We start from the raw sequence: 19,734 nt of genomic DNA on the forward strand, positions 1-19,734 counted from the left end.
ACACTGTCCCCTTTATAGCTTTTTGTGCCAGTGCATGCTTTTTGAACTTGTCGGCTAAGGCTAAGGCAGGGGCATGATAGACTTTGGAAGTACGGGACACTTGGAAACCACTCGGATTAACCCAAGAGACAGAGTTGGTGGGGAAAATCTTCATATATTGGAAATGATAATCCAGGATCTTTGCTGTAACGACATCTGAGAAAGAACATTTATGATAACTCTCTTTTAAACAATGTTTTCTCTCCTCTGAATCACAGGAGACTGAAACAAAAGCTTGCGCTTGTAAACTAAAGGTATTAGTCTTCTTGGCAGTTCTGTCACATCACATCACGTCTACGGATACTGATCTGTTGGGGAGAGTTTGGGTGTCCAAAGCATTTCTCATAAACCATCAAACAGAGTATGCATAACTGAGTATTCTCAAGTGCACTGCTTGGGTATCAATTGTGCCCAATGTTCTCCTCAATCTCAGTTACTAACACTTGGCAAACATTTATGGTCATTTTTCTTTAGGGATTTGACAATTTTCACATTCAGCAACTTTTTCCGCTCCAAGTTCCTCACCATTCCAGGCACATAGAATGTGTTTCTCCTCTAGAACTCGAGAATGTTTTAACTTTCCTTGAAATAATCCTTTTTGTTGTGTTTCACAAAATGTAACCCTTCTTTTTTCTGTTCATGCTTCTGTCACCTGTAGAAATGGAGTCAAAAATTGTAAATGAACACAAAGAAAAAATATTTGTGACCTTATACTTTGCACAAAGAAAGTATTAACAAAAACAAGATAGGAAATCAGTTTGAGTTGCATTTCTGATAGTGGTAAAACAGTGTGGATCGAGCGCTTGGGATCACTGGAAATCAAGGATGTGAGAGCAAAAGAAGTGAATATTTAAGAAAGAAACACAGATTCTCAGAAGCAGCCAACACTATCAATTTACAATTTTTATGGCAAAGGCTGGCGTCATAGTGAGATATTTGTAATTCTTTTAATTAATTATTAGATGTTATGAACTCCTCTGCCCACCTAGACTGTTAATCTATTCATTTTTTTTACAGTGATCTAGGAAGAGACATTTTATTGAACGAAGGAATTGGCCTTGATTCACTCAGTGCTTTAAATGCCACCGTAGACTGAGGCCGTGTCCAGTTTGCTCTGTGGAATTCACTATTTCAAATTGTGCGGATGATAAGGACTTACTTGGTGGACCAGAACTCATCACACTCCTCCGATAGGACGCGGCCACTGCAACACCTGAAAAAGAGAAAAAAACAGCAGAACAGTAAAGGAAAACAGTAAAGGAAAACAAAAAGGGTCAAGAAAAGAAAAACACAAAACAGAGGAAAGAGAAAAAAGGCTATCTTTCACTCTCACCACAGGGGTCCAGCACAGGAAACTCTGCAGCAGATGCTTGTGAACCCATAAGTTACTTCTAAACACAGTGCCCCCAAGGTCAGCACCAGGTGCGGCTCCACCTGTCGCACCACCCTAAAGCAAGCCCTGTGTGCATGTGTGTCCACGTACATGTACTGGTTCTTTTGCTTGTAGTTGACAAGACAGAAACTGGCAGGATGGGAGGACGTAAAGAGATGGAAGTCAGATCCAGAGAGAAAAGACGCCAAAAGAACGGACAGAGGGAGGATGGTATCACATGGTGTAGAGGAGGAGACAAATGTGCCAATAGTTAAGGAACTGCTTGGCAAAACTGACATAAAAAAGAATTGGATCTGCACTACACCCCCAACATGTTCCGGGAGGAATGTGGCTCCATCAGGTGATTTTCAGAAGTTTGATAACAACAAGAATAGTGCACAGAGGGAGTCAAATGTTGAAGTTGAAGAGACAAAAAAAAAAACAGAGATCAGGAAAGGGAATAGAGAAAGAAGAAACAGGAGCAAAGGAAACTTAGAGTTATAGGAATCCTTACCGGACAGTTATATTATTTATTTTTCCTCCAAGGATGGCAGCCACGCTGCACTGCCTGGTCATCCAAGAATATCTTTGAAAGGTAGTAAAGAAATGGTTTTACATCAGACGACAATCACACTTGATCACATTTTCCAAATAACTGTCCTGAACTTCTAAAACAAAAGAATCTCTTGATCTCTGGAGGCCATTGTGAAGCAACTATGGTTATGAATAAATACTTTTTGGTTCACCAAGAACCATGATCCCTTGCTGAAAAAAGTCTCTGTGAATATGGAGTGCACCCACAGTCTCAGAGAACAGACCCTAACAACCCAGTCCACGTCTTCATAACCCCCATATTTCCTTTTACAGCCCATGAAACTTGCAAATCAAAACAATCTGGTTCACAAAAGGTATGTTAAAGTCCTTGTACATAATTCTGTCCACCGTTCATAAATCAGTCAACCACACTCTTATATTTATATAAACCATGCTCTTGGAGCAACAGCGATTCAAGTTCAAGCTGATGCAGAGTTCGAATGCTGAGCAATGTAAGCAACGAGGCATCAATGTGTTGGCGCTTTTTATTTATAAATTATCTAAAGGGATGATGCGGAGGGTCAGTGTTTTGTGAGCCCTACAGGACGGCGACCCAAGGACAATAATTTGTAATAAATCCTTTGCAAGACAAAGCTTAGAATATTGAAATGTTGAGACCTCCATTGAAGACAACGGAGCAGCAGCAGCCGATACAACCTGATATAGACCCGCTGCTCTCAACATTACAATGGCATAATACACAGCCTCTGCCCCTCTCTTTCCCTTACCTTTCCGAAATATATAGATTGGGCAGGAGAAGGCAGAAGATATAGCCTGCAGCAGGGCACAGAGGAGCCTCCCCCCTTCCTCCTCCTGCAGCGTCACTAGAGTCTCGGAAGGAGGGAGGGGGGATTCTGCTCATCTTCTGCATTTCCCTGTCTCACCTGAATGATAAAAAGTTTAGCCAAGCCCAGGGAGAACCAGAGGCTGACTTCAGCCTCCTTTCACAGTTATTGCTGTGAATGTTCAACAATTAACCCCCATGGTCCTGCATGCGGCTGTTAATTGTTTAACATTCACAGCAACAGCTGTGATACAAAGGCTTCGGAGTACCGGAAGTGTTTCAACCCCCTCGGTCTCTGGGACACCTTTGTTTTATTAATTAACACATTCTGCCCTCATAAGGGCAAACAGTGTAATGACCTTATAGTCAGCCATAGCAGGTAATACTGCCCATTAAAGGACCACTCCCTTGGTAAAATGAATAATTAATTGTGACTCTTCACCTGAAAGCCAGAGATTGGACCATACAATACATGGGACTACAATAGTATTACTTTTTCTCAGGTTCTCAACTATCCACTTGTTTTTTTAAATCCCAGGATTGGAAAGTTACATGGGCTCCATATCGCTTCCTTTAGAATGCCCTGCTTAATAATTTTATCTATGACAGGTGTATGACCTCCTCTGCTTCACATGTACGGTTGTACTGAGGAGTGTGTGGACACACTGCATTCGGTTTCACTGTGATTTAAGCTGGCTCTGCACTTTTAATTAATCCAGATTTCTTTCCTGTAAAATTCAAGCCTCTTGATTTTTCGCGCAATTTAAATCTGGAGGTAAATTCTCTGTAATATAGAGTCTTCACATCGTGTTTGAATACCAACACCATCCGGTGCACAGTAAATTACACAAGTCATTTTACAAGGTTATTCCCTAACATAATAACTGGATCTTAATCACAGTTTAAGTTTCTGGCCATTCATTTATGACCCAATGTTTACAGGAACATTTGCTGACAGCTTATTAGTTGTTTATTAGAAATGCCTACAACTTAGACTCCTTTCCCAAGAGGGGTGGGTTGGGAGCTCCCGTCAGTCTGACTGTGGAACGGGTAGCACATTTATTGATGCCGGATTCCCATTTACTTCTTCTACAAAAGGGCTGCTCTGGTCTTCCTCTAGGACTGTACCAAGCATGCAATCCTTCTCCCGTCTCAGGCACTGTCATTGTGTCTGATTCAGTTCAGTAGAAACTCCTAGTGTAAGTGGACGTTGTGGAAAATCATTGTTAATCACTGAAGAATTTTGTTGAAATCTTAAATTTGTTGTGAATTTGGCCTTCTATTCTGTATTGGGCCATCGGGCCTGAAGGAATGTTCCAATTCGACTGCCTTTGATTCTGCATGCTCGGCACAGAGGCCAGGAGGGCTGGGACCATTGGCTGAGACATCACATTCTGTGCCATCTGAGCCATGTTCCCGTTTCCCATGTCTTATTCTGCACATTATTAATATTTTAGGTATTTATATTGCCATGGTTAGTAAAACCGATACCTTGAGAAAAAAAATTCTGGATGCAACGGTAAAAGAGAGGCAGACAGGAAACCACACGTTGTCGTACTTTAATATTCGGGACCGCGTAGGGAACAGGGCCCTACCTCTGTCTATCTTGGTATTAGCGAACCGCAAATGGTAAATGCGGCACGTACGAGTGCTTTATATATCGTTCTAGCTATGAATGCACTGCGTACACGTTATTTTGCTTCACTACGCGGGTTCCATTTTGGAAGCAGTGGCCATCTTGTCATTGCCCTCACATAGGCTATAATGGAGCAAATACGGGCCTCACAGTACATGGGCTTCCTCTCTGACTTCTCTGTGACCTGGGCAGCTGGCTCTGCTGCCCCGGGTCAAACTGGTCTCACGAGCTCCCCTTCCTCTCTCCACCTGTGATTCGTATCAGGGCTTGGCCCGTCATAAAACCCTTTTCATCCTACACAAGCCCCTGGCTAATCTCTTTCGCACCTGGCTGTTCCTGCTTTATGACTTGCTTCCCAAAACAGGAGATGCTCATGTTTATTGGGGGGATCTGTAAATCTAATGTGGGATCTGAACCTTGTTGTGTAAATCATTGTGGGCTGGCCGAACTGGAATGTGGGATGGTCATCATGACTCTGCCTTTTCTTTGTAACATATCCTTGTATATTGCCGTTTCATAAAACTCAGGAATGTATGCTTGGGGCCAGAAAAGGCCTATTTAAGATGTAGCCTGTTCCTATGATTTTCAGCAGTCTCCTGAGAACATACACGCTGGTGTACTTCTAGGATACCTGTAATTGGTCTGCAGCCAATAAACGATTCTTTGACTTCACCCAGAAGACTCTGTGTTTCTGTAGGTCCGGAACAGGGTGAAACCCAGAAGTCATAGGGTGTGTGCCCCTGCACCGCTGGGACTAAAATACCCAGTACTTCAGTTTGGCGCCCAACTCGGGACGATTTCAGCGGTACCAGTCCAAGCCAGAGGTTCGTGAGGAGCTTCGTGTGGAAATTCCGGAGGAAGGCCGCCACTTCATCGACCCCTGCATGTCGACGTGGTCCGAAAGTCTTTTCTGCGAGGTTCTCCGCGTCCCGACGGCTACGAAGGACTGCTGCCCTGATTAATCGACCTGTTTTGGACCCTTGACGAGTTTGAGAGAGCGAAACAATCGAGAGAGTCTTCTGGTGACGTCATCGATCAGCAATATTCAGTTAAGTATAAGTGGAGCGTCTCCCATTTGTTTTGGTATCCTTCGGGATCGTTTGGTTTGATTTGGTAATTTGGTGATTTGGTGTTTGCAAACCCCAAAGCCAGAGGACTCGTGTATTCACGAGAATATCGTAATCGATAATCCTCTGACGTTTGGATCTAGACTAGTGAGCGAAGATGCCTGGTTCTGGACTATTTGGTAGATTATTCTGTCTGGGTTGTGGAAAAGGTTTCCAGCTGGAAGAATCATGTCCGGTTCCTCCGGTTGGAACTCCAACTTATGAGCTCTATGTAAAACATGGCGTAGGCCCAATTGCATATAATGAAGTGTGGATCCACTACACCAGGAAAGACGGTGTTTTAAAATGGCCCCAAAATGGTAGTTTTGATACCGATATTTTAGATAATTTGGAAATTAAATTGTTTAAGAAGAAAGCCCGGCCGGCGATGTTTGACTCTTTCCGCTTATGGCGAAAGGAAGCCAAACAGAAGGAAATTAAGCTAGCGAAGAAGAATAAAAGAGAGAGAGGTATGTCAGTAATGCAAGCAGCTGTACAATTTAAAGACAATGAGGAGGAGCAGATGAGCGAGCAAATGCACAGGCAGCGTAAGTTAGGGATTGACAAATGTTACCCAGCTTTACCACATTCTAAGCAGAATGAGTTAGAAGAAAAGGAAAAAGATCCCCTGATGTCACATTTGTTGAGTTCACCACCTCCGTATGCTCAAAATGCCACAGCACCTCCCCAGCTTGTGAATATGCCACCTCCAGTTGATATAATACAAGCCTTGCCGTTACCGCCAGCTGCTGTGCAGCCGGCTCCTATCCATGTAACGCAACCCTCTCAAGGGCTGCCAGTTGTGCTTCCAACTGCCCCCGCACTTCCTGCGACTTTGCCTAATCCAGCAGCTGCCTCCCCTAACACTCTTCCTTGCACCACTCCAGTACCCGTTTCTACATCCTCTTTTCTTCCCTCTGTTTTTCCCCCTGTTTCCGCTTCAGCTTCTCCTTCAGCGCGACAGCGTTTAGCTAATGTGGTTACTACGTTAATGTCGCCTCTCTTTGAGTCATCTGGTGCGACTCCTGGTTTACGGCGTAAGCAATTGCGTAGTCAGTTGCCTAACCCTGATGAGAAAAGGGTAATAGATAGCATGGCGCGTAGATGGATTGTTTTCCCTTCATTGTATGATGTGGAATCAGTTGTCAATGTCTTCCATCAGTGGGATGCCCCAAAACAGAGATATGTGTTTGAGAAAATGTGCGAATTTCTCTGTGAGGAATTGGAGGATAGTGGTAAAAATCCGAGCCCGCAGGAATTGTGTAGAGTGAGGTTTGATTTCGGAACTGGTGTAATTGTGGACCGCGATATAGATAAAGCAGTTGCGGTCGTATTTTCCTTTAGGAATGATGATTGTCATCAGTCATTGTTTGAGCAAGATGTCCTTGCGGGGAAAAAGGTAAAAGCGCGACAATATCCCATGAGAGAAGTTCCCCCGGTATGGAAGGAAGCAGTTGCAGCTGTCGGCAATAACCCCGCTGTGCCAGCGCATTTCCAACGTGTTTGGGTGCATGTTCCATGGAAGCGCTCTGAGGTGTTAGCACTTAAACAGACATTGCCTGATCCCCGTAAAAACCCAGCAGGTTATTATAAAGAGTTGTCACAGACGGCAGGGTCATGCGTTATGAACCTGGCCGATATAGACATGTTGTTTGGTAATGTTGTTCCACAGCCTCTATGGGGGTCAATTCGTAATGCAGATCACGATGCAGAACTAGGGGATACATGGGCTAACATTATTGCTGCTGATGCAAGACAAACTGGTGGCGCGAAACCTGAGCCTTTAGTAGCTGAATTGCCTGGTAGAATAATCACGTATATGAAGACACTAATGCCTGCGATGCGCGTAAATTGGGACAAGTTATCGGCATGTAAGCAGAAGAAAGATGAGACAGTGTCAGACTTCTTTACTAGGTTTGAGGAAACGTTTATTGACCACAGTGGGCAGGATATGAGTACTGAGGGTGGCCAACGGCTGTTTGTGGATAAGTTCGTGCAGAATTTACTTCCTGACCTGTGTAAAAAGTTGAAAGACTCAGAGAGTTCTTGGGCTGTTTCTTCTTCAGCGCAAATACTGGCTACTGCACAGTATTATGAAAACAGAGATAAAGACGAGAAAGATAGGACAGAAAAGAAAACGAAGGAATTAAAGACAAAGGTCCTTTTACAGCAGGCCTATCCACCACGTGGAGGTCAGAATAATTATAGGCAACCCCAAGGTGTTTATCACCAACCCCAACAGTTTCAGACTAATCAGCAAATGAATGGGTATTATCAACCACGTGTCCCTGTAGGTCCCAACCAATGTTCATACTGCAAAGAGGAAGGTCATTTTAAATATAGTTGCCCTAAATTAATGCAACGGAACGGTAATGCGTATGGCGCCAGAGGTAGAGGTGGTCAGCAAGCTCCTAGAGGCAGAGGGCGTGGAAGTGTTCCCCAAAACGCGCGTCCTCTTCCGCCCCAAAACGCCATTAATAGTTTTGATCAGCAAGCTAACGCGACTAGTAATACGGCCCAGTATTACAATAATGATTATTATGTGGAGGATGGCGATGCAGAAAATAATGATTACTAGGACAGCCATAGACAGAGAGAGGGAGTTGTTTCAGTGCCAGTGGATCAGAGTGGACCGTATGTTGATGTGACTACAGCAAATGTAACGGAGCCTTTCCTGCTAGACACTGGTGCTGCAAAGAGTTCAATAATGCATTCCAAACTCCCTGGCGCACCTTTGTCTGGCGATATAAATGTTTCAGTAGGTTTTTCTGGCGCCCCAGTTAGGAACCCGATTTCTAGTCCCATGTCACTTTCTGTTGGACCTTGCGAACTGAAAGCACCCCTGATCCTAACAACAGGTTGTGGTGAGAATTTGCTGGGATTAGATTTGTTGAAAAGATTGCAGGCTACACTGTATTGTTCTCCTTCAGGAGTACAACTTACATTAGGCAAAAAAGTGATTTCCCCTATGTACTTGTCTAAAAATACAATGCCACCTGAATTGTCATCCCTTCCGGATGCCCTTTGGGCTACTGGTCCCAATGATGTGGGCCTCTTGGAGATACCGCCATACGTGGTGACTTTAAAGGCTAATGTCAGACTGCCACGTATTCCCCAGTACAAAATCTCTAATGAAAGCCAGAAAGCATTGTTAGACATTGTCAGCGACTTGATTAATAAGGGTGTGATTGAAGAGACAAGAGGCAACATTTGCAATAGTCCGATTTTACCTGTCTTAAAACGAACGGACCCTTCACAGCCACCTGTTTACAGATTTGTGATTGATCTTAGAGAGGTTAATAAGATTGTTGTGCCACAGTTTCCGGTTGTCCCTGATATAACTGCCTTGTTAACGATGATTCCAGCTTCTGCTGCATGGTTCTCAGTGATAGATTTAAAGAATGCTTTCTTTAGCATCCCAATTGCAGAAGAGAGCAGAGACATTTTTGGTTTTAGTCTGGGAGGCCGAAGCTTCCGCTTCAAACGCGCTCCCCAGGGCTACTGCGAGAGTCCATCCATATACAGTCAAGCTTTGAAAGCGCAGCTTGATGTACTTGTTTTACCTAGTGGAGCTATCCTGATTCAGTACGTGGATGATTTACTAATAGCCGCGGATACTGAGAAGATCTGTAAAGAAGCCACATTGTCATTGTTGCGCCATTTATCCGCTTACCATCACAAAGTGTCTCTCTCTAAGCTGCAATATTGTCGACAAGAAGTGACCTACTTAGGTCATCTCTTATCGAAGGAGGGAAGGAGACTGACCCCAGAAAGAATTCAAGCCATCGCACAGTTGAGTGTGCCAAGAACACAGAGAGAAGTGCGTGCTTTCTTGGGCATTACTTCATACTGTAGGCATTGGATCCCAAGTTTTTCTTTGTTGGCAAAACCTTTATTAGCATTAACATGCAAAGACACACCGAATCCTATCCCATGGTCTGAAGAGTGCCAGAAAAGTTTTGTGGAATTGCGCAATGCGTTGTGTTCAGCACCTGTGTTGGGCACTCCTGACTATAGCAAGCCTTTTACATTGTATGTTCACGAGAAAGATGGATGTGCGTTGTCAGTGTTAACACAGCCTTTTGGCGACAGACCGCGCCCATGCGCATATTTTTCATCCACCTTGGACCCTGTAGCGAGGGCATTGCCAAGCTGTCTGAGAGCGACAGCTGCTGCAGCAATGTCTATCCGACAATCTGCTGGTCTGGTAATGGACAACACATTGATCGTTATGGTTCCACATGCTGTAGACACATTATTAAATAGGACCAAGACACAACACTTGACTAGTGCGCGATTATCAGGGTATGAACTCACACTGTTAGCGAATCATATACACATAAAAAGATGCAATACGCTGAATCCAGCCACGTTATTGCCGATTCCAGCAGACTCAGATGAGATTGAGCAGCATGACTGCCTGTTCAGAACGGAAGAAGAAACGAAAGGGAGAGTGGATCTGAAAGATACTCCCCTGACTGAGTGTGATGGTACTTTATGGGTGGATGGTTCATGCTTCAAACTCCCTAATGGTGACACGACTGCTGCATATGCTATCACGACTTTACACACGGTCGTGGAAACTGCACGAGTGCCACATAATTCGGCCCAAGCAGCAGAATTAATTGCCCTCACGAGAGCATGCGTGTTGTCTGAAGGAATGAGAGTGAATATATACACAGATAGCCAGTACGCCTTTGGCGTGGCTCATAATTTCGGGCGACTGTGGAAAGAGCGTGGGTTCCTGACGTCACATGGAGATAAAATCCAGAATGGCAAGTTGGTGAATGATCTCCTTGAGTCACTGACCCTACCGTTGCAAGTTGCGATCATGAAATGCAGTGCGCACAGGAAAGTCACAGATGATGTTGGACGTGGGAATGCGTTTGCTGATGAGACCGCGAAAGAGACAGCACAGAATGTGAAGACTAGAATGTATGTTGCAGGCCCCGCAAGATGGGTTAATGATGTGGGAATGTGCGAGAACACAATAGAGAGTGTGAAGTCGCTTCAGGCTGAAGCTACAGAAGAAGAGTTAAGCAAGTGGAGAGAGAGTATGGGTAAGTTGGATGAGAATGGTTGTTGGATTGATCTGACAGAACATAAGCGATGGTTGTTGCCTGATGCATATGTGCTTCCAGTGGTTACTATGGCACATGGAATGGCACATATCAGTACGAAAGGTATCTGTAAGTTGTTGGCTCCAGTATGGCAGAATGCTGGGATTCCCAAGTGTGCAGAGAATGTGGTCAAGAATTGTATGGTATGCTTGAAGTACAACCCTGGTAGGGGAACCCCAACTCCAGCCGGTCACTTTGCACCCCCATCATGTCCATTCGAAGTTTTGCAGCTGGACTTTATTCACATGGACAGATGCAACAACCTAAAATATGTACTGGTGGTTGTTTGTGCTTTCTCCAAATGGGTAGAGGCTTATCCTCTGAAAGATAACACTGCCCTATCCACAGCCAAAGCCCTTGTGAAGGAATTTTTCCCCAGGTTTGGAATGCCGAGAATGGTATGGTGTGATAATGGAAGTGAGTTTGTGGGTAAAGTGATGAAGAATGTATGTGAAGGTTTAGGCATAAGGCAGAAATTCCACGCTGCAAATCACCCCCAATCAGCTGGACTAGTTGAACGCTACAATGGAGCCTTAAAGCTCAAGCTGGCCAAAATCCAGGCGAGCACCGGTCTTAAATGGCCTGACGCTCTGCCTTTAGCACTCCTGTCCACCAGAATGACGATACACTCACGAGTGGGACTTAGTCCTTATGAAGTAGTCTTTGGCCGCCCGGCCAACGTATGGGGTGTGCCAAGGCCTACGAAGTTCAGTGAAATAGAGCATCCAGTACTGCTCGATTACCTGTATGATTTGACTGTTAAACTGCGTGTTTTGCACCAACAGGTACATGATACTCTTCCCCAAGCTTCTGAACCTCCTGGACACCCTATCAACCCTGGCTCGTGGGTCCTGGTCCGGAATTTCCAGCGTAAGGGCAACGACGAACCTCGCTGGATCGGCCCTCATCTTGTGCTTCTGTCAACGAGATCAGCGGTGCGAGTAAAAGGGAGGAAGCACTGGATTCATGGTGCCCACTGCAAAATAGTCCCTTTGCCTCTGCCATATGACCAGTGGGTCAAAGAGGGTATCGCCGACACTGAGACAGACACTGTGCTTCGTTTTGTACCATTCAGTGACGCACGCCTAAAAGACACAGCTTCAGTCCATGAGAGTGACAATATTCTGCAGGAAGCTGTGCCGCCATCGAATCGACTGGACCCCACTGAGCCTGAACTTTTGTTTCAAGACCAAACGGCACCTGGCCGTCTCCGTTATAATTTGAGACCAAGGCCCATGGACAAATAAAGATTTTTCCTTACTCTTTCCTTTTTGACATTTTTTGCTCTCCCATCTGAAGGACTTTCTTGATTTTTGTTTTTCGAACCACCATCCGGGTTCTGCCGCAGGGTCGCGGTGCCAAGACTTTGGGGTACAGGCCGAAGACGTTAGGTCAACGGTTCTGGTTGGTCTAGGGCGTTTCCCTGGACTGACAGGCGTACTCCTTAGCAGAAGAAACTCATCCGCCGCGAGCGGCCCGAGTAGAGGATGGAGTTGTTTAAGATGGAGAGACCGATTGAGGAAATGAACTTTCAAACAAGGATGTGTAGAATTGTAAAAAGTAAATGTTTTGTCTTTTTGTGCCTTTTTGCACTGTGTAGTATAATGATGTTTATTGTAGGATGTGTGTTTTTCTCTGCTCAAAAGCCCATTGCACCCACTGAACAGCCTATACCCCTTTCTACTGCCTCCTCTCACTCTTTTCACCCTTTGCCTGAACACGAACAGACCAGACGATCAGAGTTCGTAAATAACTCGTTCATCCAGCTCTTGCACCAGCACCAACTAGTAGTGAACACGACCAATTGCTGGGTGTGTGGGTTAATGCCACATACCATTAACAAGGGTATTCCCTACCTGGTGCTGCCATATAGTTACAATGGATCGTCATGGGCATTCCAGACCATGTTTCTCTATGCTCTAGATACGTACTCCCCTCGCCAACCGCGTTCCATCAGACCTGGTACAAATAATAAAGCCTTAGTGAGAGGAATTGCCGATATGAGCAGGGATATTGATGCATACTCATCCATTCCCAAAGAAGAGCTGAGACCTTATGTAGGATGGAACGCGACAGGGTATAGTATTAGTCTGGGTGAAAGACAGCGAAAAATCTCATCTCCAATCTGGGTCGTACCCCACATGGGTCGGTTCTGCTTACAGGGTAATGGTCAGAATCCTAGAGCTCAACTGGGAAGAAGTGACTGTACTGAAACGTACACTTTTCCGTCACAGTTTTCCCCTGCGTTTTTGACTGCCAAGGGTACATATTTCATCTGTAATGATCGAGCATATACATGGTTGCCCCCTGATTTCTCGGGCACATGTTATATTGCGAATCTGCTACCGCCTACATTTACTGCTGCCTCCGACTATCACAAGACCAGAGTTGTGAGAGGCGTGATTAGTAAGGAGGACACTGCCGGTCAGGAAGCAGGAGATTTCTTCTTGGGTTTCCTGCCGTTTTGGGGACCTATGGTCAATAGTAGGAACCTGAGACAGCTGACTCGTGTGGTTGAATCCACCGTCAATGTAACGGCTGGTGCCCTTGGTAATCTGACAGCTGAGCTCCAAGCGGATCGCCTTATGACTTTGCAGAACCGCATGGTCCTAGACGTTATTCTTGCAGACCGCGGTGGGGTATGCAGGGTTATCCAATCCAGTTGCTGCATTTTCATACCAGATAATGCTCCAACAGTGTATCAAGCCATCTCCAAACTCCATAAAATATCTGAATCCATACACGTGGATAAGGGAGATTGGTCACTGGTGGGGTGGTTCTGGGAATTGATATCTGCCTGGGGTTGGAAAGTTCTAATGGTCATTGGAATGATCTTAGCCATTCTTTTCCTGTTCTGTCTATGCATACAGTGTGCTCCTGCGATATGTGGCCTCTGTGCTACCTTATGTGTAAGGAAACCTGTATCGAGGGACGAGCTAAGTAATAGGATGATGCTACAGCAACATCTCCATGACTTTGTGAACATTGACCTAGACTCGGATTAAGATGAGTATAGTGATTGCCTATGTAAGGGCAAAAGGAGGGTCTGTCGTACTTTAATATTCGGGACCGCGTAGGGAACAGGGCCCTACCTCTGTCTATCTTGGTATTAGCGAACCGCAAATGGTAAATGCGGCACGTACGAGTGCTTTATATATCGTTCTAGCTATGAATGCACTGCGTACACGTTATTTTGCTTCGCTACGCGGGTTCCATTTTGGAAGCAGTGGCCATCTTGTCATTGCCCTCACATAGGCTATAATGGAGCAAATACGGGCCTCACAGTACATGGGCTTCCTCTCTGACTTCTCTGTGACCTGGGCAGCTGGCTCTGCTGCCCCGGGTCAAACTGGTCTCACGAGCTCCCCTTCCTCTCTCCACCTGTGATTCGTATCAGGGCTTGGCCCGTCATAAAACCCTTTTCATCCTACACAAGCCCCTGGCTAATCTCTTTCGCACCTGGCTGTTCCTGCTTTATGACTTGCTTCCCAAAACAGGAGATGCTCATGTTTATTGGGGGGATCTGTAAATCTAATGTGGGATCTGAACCTTGTTGTGTAAATCATTGTGGGCTGGCCGAACTGGAATGTGGGATGGTCATCATGACTCTGCCTTTTCTTTGTAACATATCCTTGTATATTGCCGTTTCATAAAACTCAGGAATGTATGCTTGGGGCCAGAAAAGGCCTATTTAAGATGTAGCCTGTTCCTATGATTTTCAGCAGTCTCCTGAGAACATACACGCTGGTGTACTTCTAGGATACCTGTAATTGGTCTGCAGCCAATAAACGATTCTTTGACTTCACCCAGAAGACTCTGTGTTTCTGTAGGTCCGGAACAGGGTGAAACCCAGAAGTCATAGGGTGTGTGCCCCTGCACCGCTGGGACTAAAATACCCAGTACTTCAACGTGCCCTCTTCTGTCCGGTCTCCGACTTTGCTATATTGTGTAAATCTGCACTAACTTGTGTCGCTCTCATTATTTTTGATCAATTGACTTTCTTAAACCTTCGTCTTTAAATTAAATTATCAACTCTTTATACTTTTGCATTACAATCTTGGGTTATTTTGGGGCGCTTCACTCTGTGGCTCCTCAACTGGCCGGTTTACAACCAACTTTAACTCATTCCAGAAATCTCTTGGGACAATCATTTCAAAGACTATATTCAAACCTATGAGTGAAAGTCATTATAAAACACCCACAAAAGGGTGAAACAAGAAAAATATATCACAGTGAAAGAAAGCATTATCCTTTCCACATGATGGTAATGTGAATAATATGAGGAGATAAATGATAAAAAGCTATTGTTCATCCACAATGTTTTTCATTTCAGGTTATTTTACAGGATATACTAGTGGTATATTTTGGTTAAATTGCCCGACCAGGGTTCAGAGAAGAGTACTTGTGACAAGCAGGCATATGTACATTTATAATATCACCCATTGAGGTGCAACAGGAATCGTTCTGGTCTTGAGGAAGAAAGCCAAGGAGATGGCTTCTGAAACATGTCGACCTTGTAGAAAGTGACCCATCAAAGTACACCATCTACACCTAAACATTTTTACTAGTCTCAGCTAGGGAAGTCAATAAAGTATATTTTTCCACTAGCCAGAGAATTTTTAAACCATCACATATGTATTTTTCACGATCCCACGCACTACACATATACACTAATCACTAAATTAAGTACTCCCGCGTCTACGTAGGTAGTAGCACACCCCGTCCCGTAGAGGGGCGGGAAGACCCCAATGATGAAGCATGACACTGAATCAGGTTTCAGTGTGTGAGGGGTATTTTACAATTTTTTGAACACAGCCCTTCCTGTAAGAGAAGGTCTTCTGATTTTTCCAGACACCATCATTTAAACACCTTAAGTAAGATTAAGCACACACCTATGCACATATATATGTTCATGTAGATCATGGTAGAATCCCTTTGTTGAATTACGATAACAAGAGGAGGGCGATTCTACCTTTTTCCTCTTCACTCCCCCTTTGATATTTTGTATATTTAAACCTATCCAAAGCACCTTCAAAACAGTTACAATCTTCTCTACCTCTGAGCACCACTTTTCTGGTTCATTCTACGTTGTGGAAATTTGTTGTGAATATATAAAGATCAGCTCTCGACCACGGCACATGCACATACGCTTCTCCATGCACTTCTCAGAGGAAATTCTTTTACATCAACTGTTTCTTTTGTTTCCAAAACTGAGGCAACTGGGTAACTGAGCTAGGTCCTGCTTCATCTATCCTTACGTCAAGGCGCTAGGGGGGGTGCAAGTTCTAGTCCGTCAAGGAGAGGGTCTGTCGAAGAGCCAGGTTTTGAGGTTTCTTGTGAAGATGGGGAGCAATATTGGTTGTATGAGGTGGAGCGGAAGGGCATTCCAGGCTCTGGACGTGAGGACGGAGAAGGAGCGGCCTCCTGATCTGGTCTTTGTGGTGCGGGGGACCATGGCGTAGGAGAGCTGGGCTGATCATAGGGTCCTTTGGGGTGCATGGAATTTGAGTCAGCTGTTCAGGTATGCTGGTCCGGTGTCATGGAGGGCCTTGTGTGCATCGGTGAGCATCTTGAAGGTGACTCTAGCCTCGATGGGAAGCCAGTGGAGTGTGCGCAGGTGCTGGGAGATGTGGCAGTGTTTTGGTAGGTTGAGGATCAGTCTTGTGGCGGCGTTCTGGATGTTCTATAGCTTGCTAGTGAGGTTTTTGTTTATTCCGGCAAAGAGTGCGTTGCCGTAGTCGAGTCTGCTGGTGACCAGGGCATGAGTGAAGATCTTTCTGTGTTCGAGGGGGATCCATTTGAAGGTCTTATGTAGGAGGCGGTTGGGTGTGGAAGCAGGAGGACGAGACGGAGTTGATCTGGCGGTCCACTTTGAGCTCGAAGTCCAGGATGATTCCCAGGTTGTGTGCGTGGTTCATGGGGGTTGGAGGGTTTCTGAGGGCGGGGGGCCACAAGGTGTCGTTCCATGCATGGAGGTTTGGGCCCATGATGAGTACTTCTGTTTTGTTGGTGTTTAGTTGTAGGCAGCTGTTTTTCATCCATTTGGCAACGGCTTCCATGCCTTCTCGAAAGTTGTGTCTGGCGGTGTTGGGTTAGTTAGATAGGGAGAGGATGAGTTGGGTGTTGTCTCTGTATGACACAATGTTGAGTCCGTAGGTTATGACGATGGGGGCGAGTGGAGCCATGTAGACGTTGAAGAGCATTGAGCTGAGGGAGAAACCCTGGGGGACTATGCAGGTGGTAGGTGTAGGGTCCAAGAGGAAAGGGGGGAGCTTGACCTGCTGCATTCTGCCAAAGAAGAAGGAGCGGATCCAGTCGAGGGCCTTGTCCTGGATTCCTGCATCATGGAGTCTGCGTATTAGGGTGCGATGAGAGGCTGTGTTGAACGCCGCTGAGAGGTCAAGGAGGATGAAGGCTCCTGGTTCTCCTTTGTCCAGTATGGTGCGGATGTCGTCTGTTGTGGTGAGGAGGGCGGTTTCCGTACTGTGTTTCTTTCTGAAGCCGGATTGGGAGGAGTTGAGGATGTTGTGCTCTTCGATGAATGTGGCGAGTTGGTTGTTGATGGCTTTCTCGATGACTTTCACTGGGAACGGGAGCAGGGAGATGGGTCTGTAGTTTTTGAGGTTGGTGAGGTCCGCTGAGGGTTTCTTCAGGAGTGGGGTTGACCTCGGCGTGTTTCCAGTCATCACGGAACGAGGCGGTCGCCAGAGAGCGGTTGATGGTGTGGTAGAGCATGGGTGCGATGGTGTCGGTGGCTCTGTTGAAGATGTGGTGGGGGCAGGGGTCCGTGGGGGCCCCGGAGTGGATTGACTTCATTGTCTTCAGTGTGTCTTCAGTGGTGAGGGCTGTCCAGTTGTCATTCGCTGGCTTCGGGTATTGGGTGTGGTTGGTGAGGGTTCAGTGTGTTGGTTGTCTTCGTCAAAGCTCTCGTAGATGCTCTTGATTTTGTGGCGGAAAAAGGTGCTGAATATGTCACAGAGGTCTTGTGAGGGTGGGATGTCAGTAGACTCACTAGTGGGTTGGGCGAACTCCTTGATGATGTTGAAGAGTTCTTTGCTGTTGTGCGAGTGTGTGGAGGTTCTGTCTTCAATTGCTTTTTTCCTCGTGAGTTGGTGGTGAGCGTTGGTGGCGGCTCTATATAGTTGTTGTGAGCTTCTGTGGATTTAGTGTTCCTCCAGGCATTTTCGAGGCGGTGGCAAGTGCGTCTGGACTCACGAAGTTCGGAGGTAAACCATCTGGCTTTCTTGGCGCTGGTGTTGTTGTTTTTCTTGAGGGGGGCTATGGTGTTGGCGCTGTCCGAGATCCATCTGTGCAGGGTTCGGGCTGCGGTGTTGGGGTCGTCGTTTTCCGCGATGGTTGGGGTGGAATTGTTGAGTGAGGAGGTGAGCTGGTCCTCGGTGATTTTGGTTCAGTTTCTTCATGGGAGCAGGTGCTGGTGTCTGTGGATGGCAGGTGTTCTGAAGGTGAAGTGGACGCAACGATGGTCAGTCCCTGGGAGTTCGCATGTGTGGCTGAAGGTGATGAAGTTTCCTGTAGTGAAGAGGGGGTCGAGGGTGTGTCCTGCAGAGTGCGTGGGCTCGGTCACGATCTGGCAGAGTCCAATGTTGTGGAGGTTGTGCAGGAGGGATGTGGTGTTGGGGTCCAGTTGGTTGTCGAGGTGGAAGTTGAAGTCTTCCAGCAGGGTGTAGTTGATGGATGCGATGGCCTGCAGGGAGATGATGTCTGTGATAGAGTTGGTGAAAGGTCAGTGGAGTCCAGGGTGTCAGTAGATGAGGGTTCCTCGGAGGGTGGTGGTAGGGCTGGCCAGTATCTTGATGTGAAGGTGTTCCATCAGGTCTGTGGGCTTGTCGGGGAGTGTACTCAGGTGGAGGGTGGATTTGTGGACGATGGCGATTCTTCCTCCTGTGCGGGTGGGGCGGTCCTTCCTGGAGATCTTGTATCCTTGGGGAATGGCGATGGCGATGTATGGTCCCGAGGTGGTGTTGGTCCAGGTTTCGGTGAAGAACGCTACGTCCAGGATAGTGCTGTCGAGGAGGTCCAGATTTCAGTGGCATGTTTGTGGCGGGATCGGACGTTGAGGAGGATGCATTGCAGGGTCTGCGGTTCGGTTGTGTTCTTATGGGCGGGTTGTGCTGGGTCCATGTTCTTGGCAGTGCTGCAGGTGTGCCGGCAGCAGTCACAGCTGAAGGGTCCGTGGGTGTCGGCTGGTGAAGCTAGCTTGCAGTTGTTGTTACGGTCTGGGTTGAGTGCATGGAGTGCTGCTGGGTTGTAGCGTTGGCGGGGCGGAGGTCCAGGGTTCCTGGTGCTGGTCGCGGTCAGGTTGCGGACGGGCACAGACGGGCTTGCCTTTGGCATGCTTTAGGTGGCGCAGTGGCCGCTATAAAGTAGGGGTCGGGGAGGGCTGGACAGCTGGTAGGCGAGAGCGGGGAGGGGAGCTGGTTAGGGCCGGTCGCGCTGGTTGTGCTGGGTGGGGGAAAACGAGCAGGGGCCGTGGGGGAAAACGGGCGGGAAAGGAGGAAAAGGAGGAATAAAGGGGAAAAAAGAGAAACAAAGCAGAAACGCAGGAAAGTGCAGAAAGCAGAAAAGTGCAGAAAAGTAGATTTAGGAAAGAGGGTGAAAACGATAGAAAAATGGAGCAAAGGAGAACAGCAGTCCACTGGACCACCAGGGATAAGGCGCAGGTGAAACTGCGGGTGGAGGAGGGCACCGAACACCCACTCGAGAGTGCAGGGGCTCGGGGGAGGCCTCACTCAATGGTGGAGCTGCGAGGGTGATTTTCTCCCCTTCGTTGTCCATTTGTATTTTTATTTCTTCACATCATCCCAATCTCTTATTGCACTTATTAGTTCTCTCAGATGTGTTCTTAATGGTAGAATTGTCACACTTCATATTGCTGAATTCAAATTATGCTCTTTTGATAAATCCTCAAGTTTCTCATAAGCGTCACATGCACATTTTGACGTTTCCAATTTCAAATATTTCAATTCTTCTTCATTATACAACATTGTCATCTCTGAGCCAATCGTACCATTTATAATTTCTTCTAATGAAATTTTTCGTCTTAAAATATCAGTTTCTTTTGT

General features: G+C 46.3%; 1 long non-coding RNA gene across 1 annotated transcript in view; it reads right to left on the bottom strand.

Annotated features, from left to right (window-relative positions):
* Positions 1 to 170: 170 nt before the first annotated feature.
* Positions 171 to 19,734, bottom strand: part of LOC146839199 (uncharacterized) — a 230,984-nt gene continuing 211,420 nt past the window's right edge. Inside the window, exons 3-5 of the long non-coding RNA XR_014960805.1 lie at positions 1,926 to 1,997; positions 1,199 to 1,252; positions 171 to 691 (exon numbers count right to left, since the gene is read on the bottom strand). This is a non-coding gene — a long non-coding RNA (uncharacterized LOC146839199). The remainder of the gene's footprint in view (positions 692 to 1,198; positions 1,253 to 1,925; positions 1,998 to 19,734) is intronic.

This window comes from Triturus cristatus, chromosome 4_2 (assembly GCF_964204655.1).
Source record: "Triturus cristatus chromosome 4_2, aTriCri1.1, whole genome shotgun sequence".
Taxonomy (NCBI): domain Eukaryota; kingdom Metazoa; phylum Chordata; class Amphibia; order Caudata; family Salamandridae; genus Triturus; species Triturus cristatus.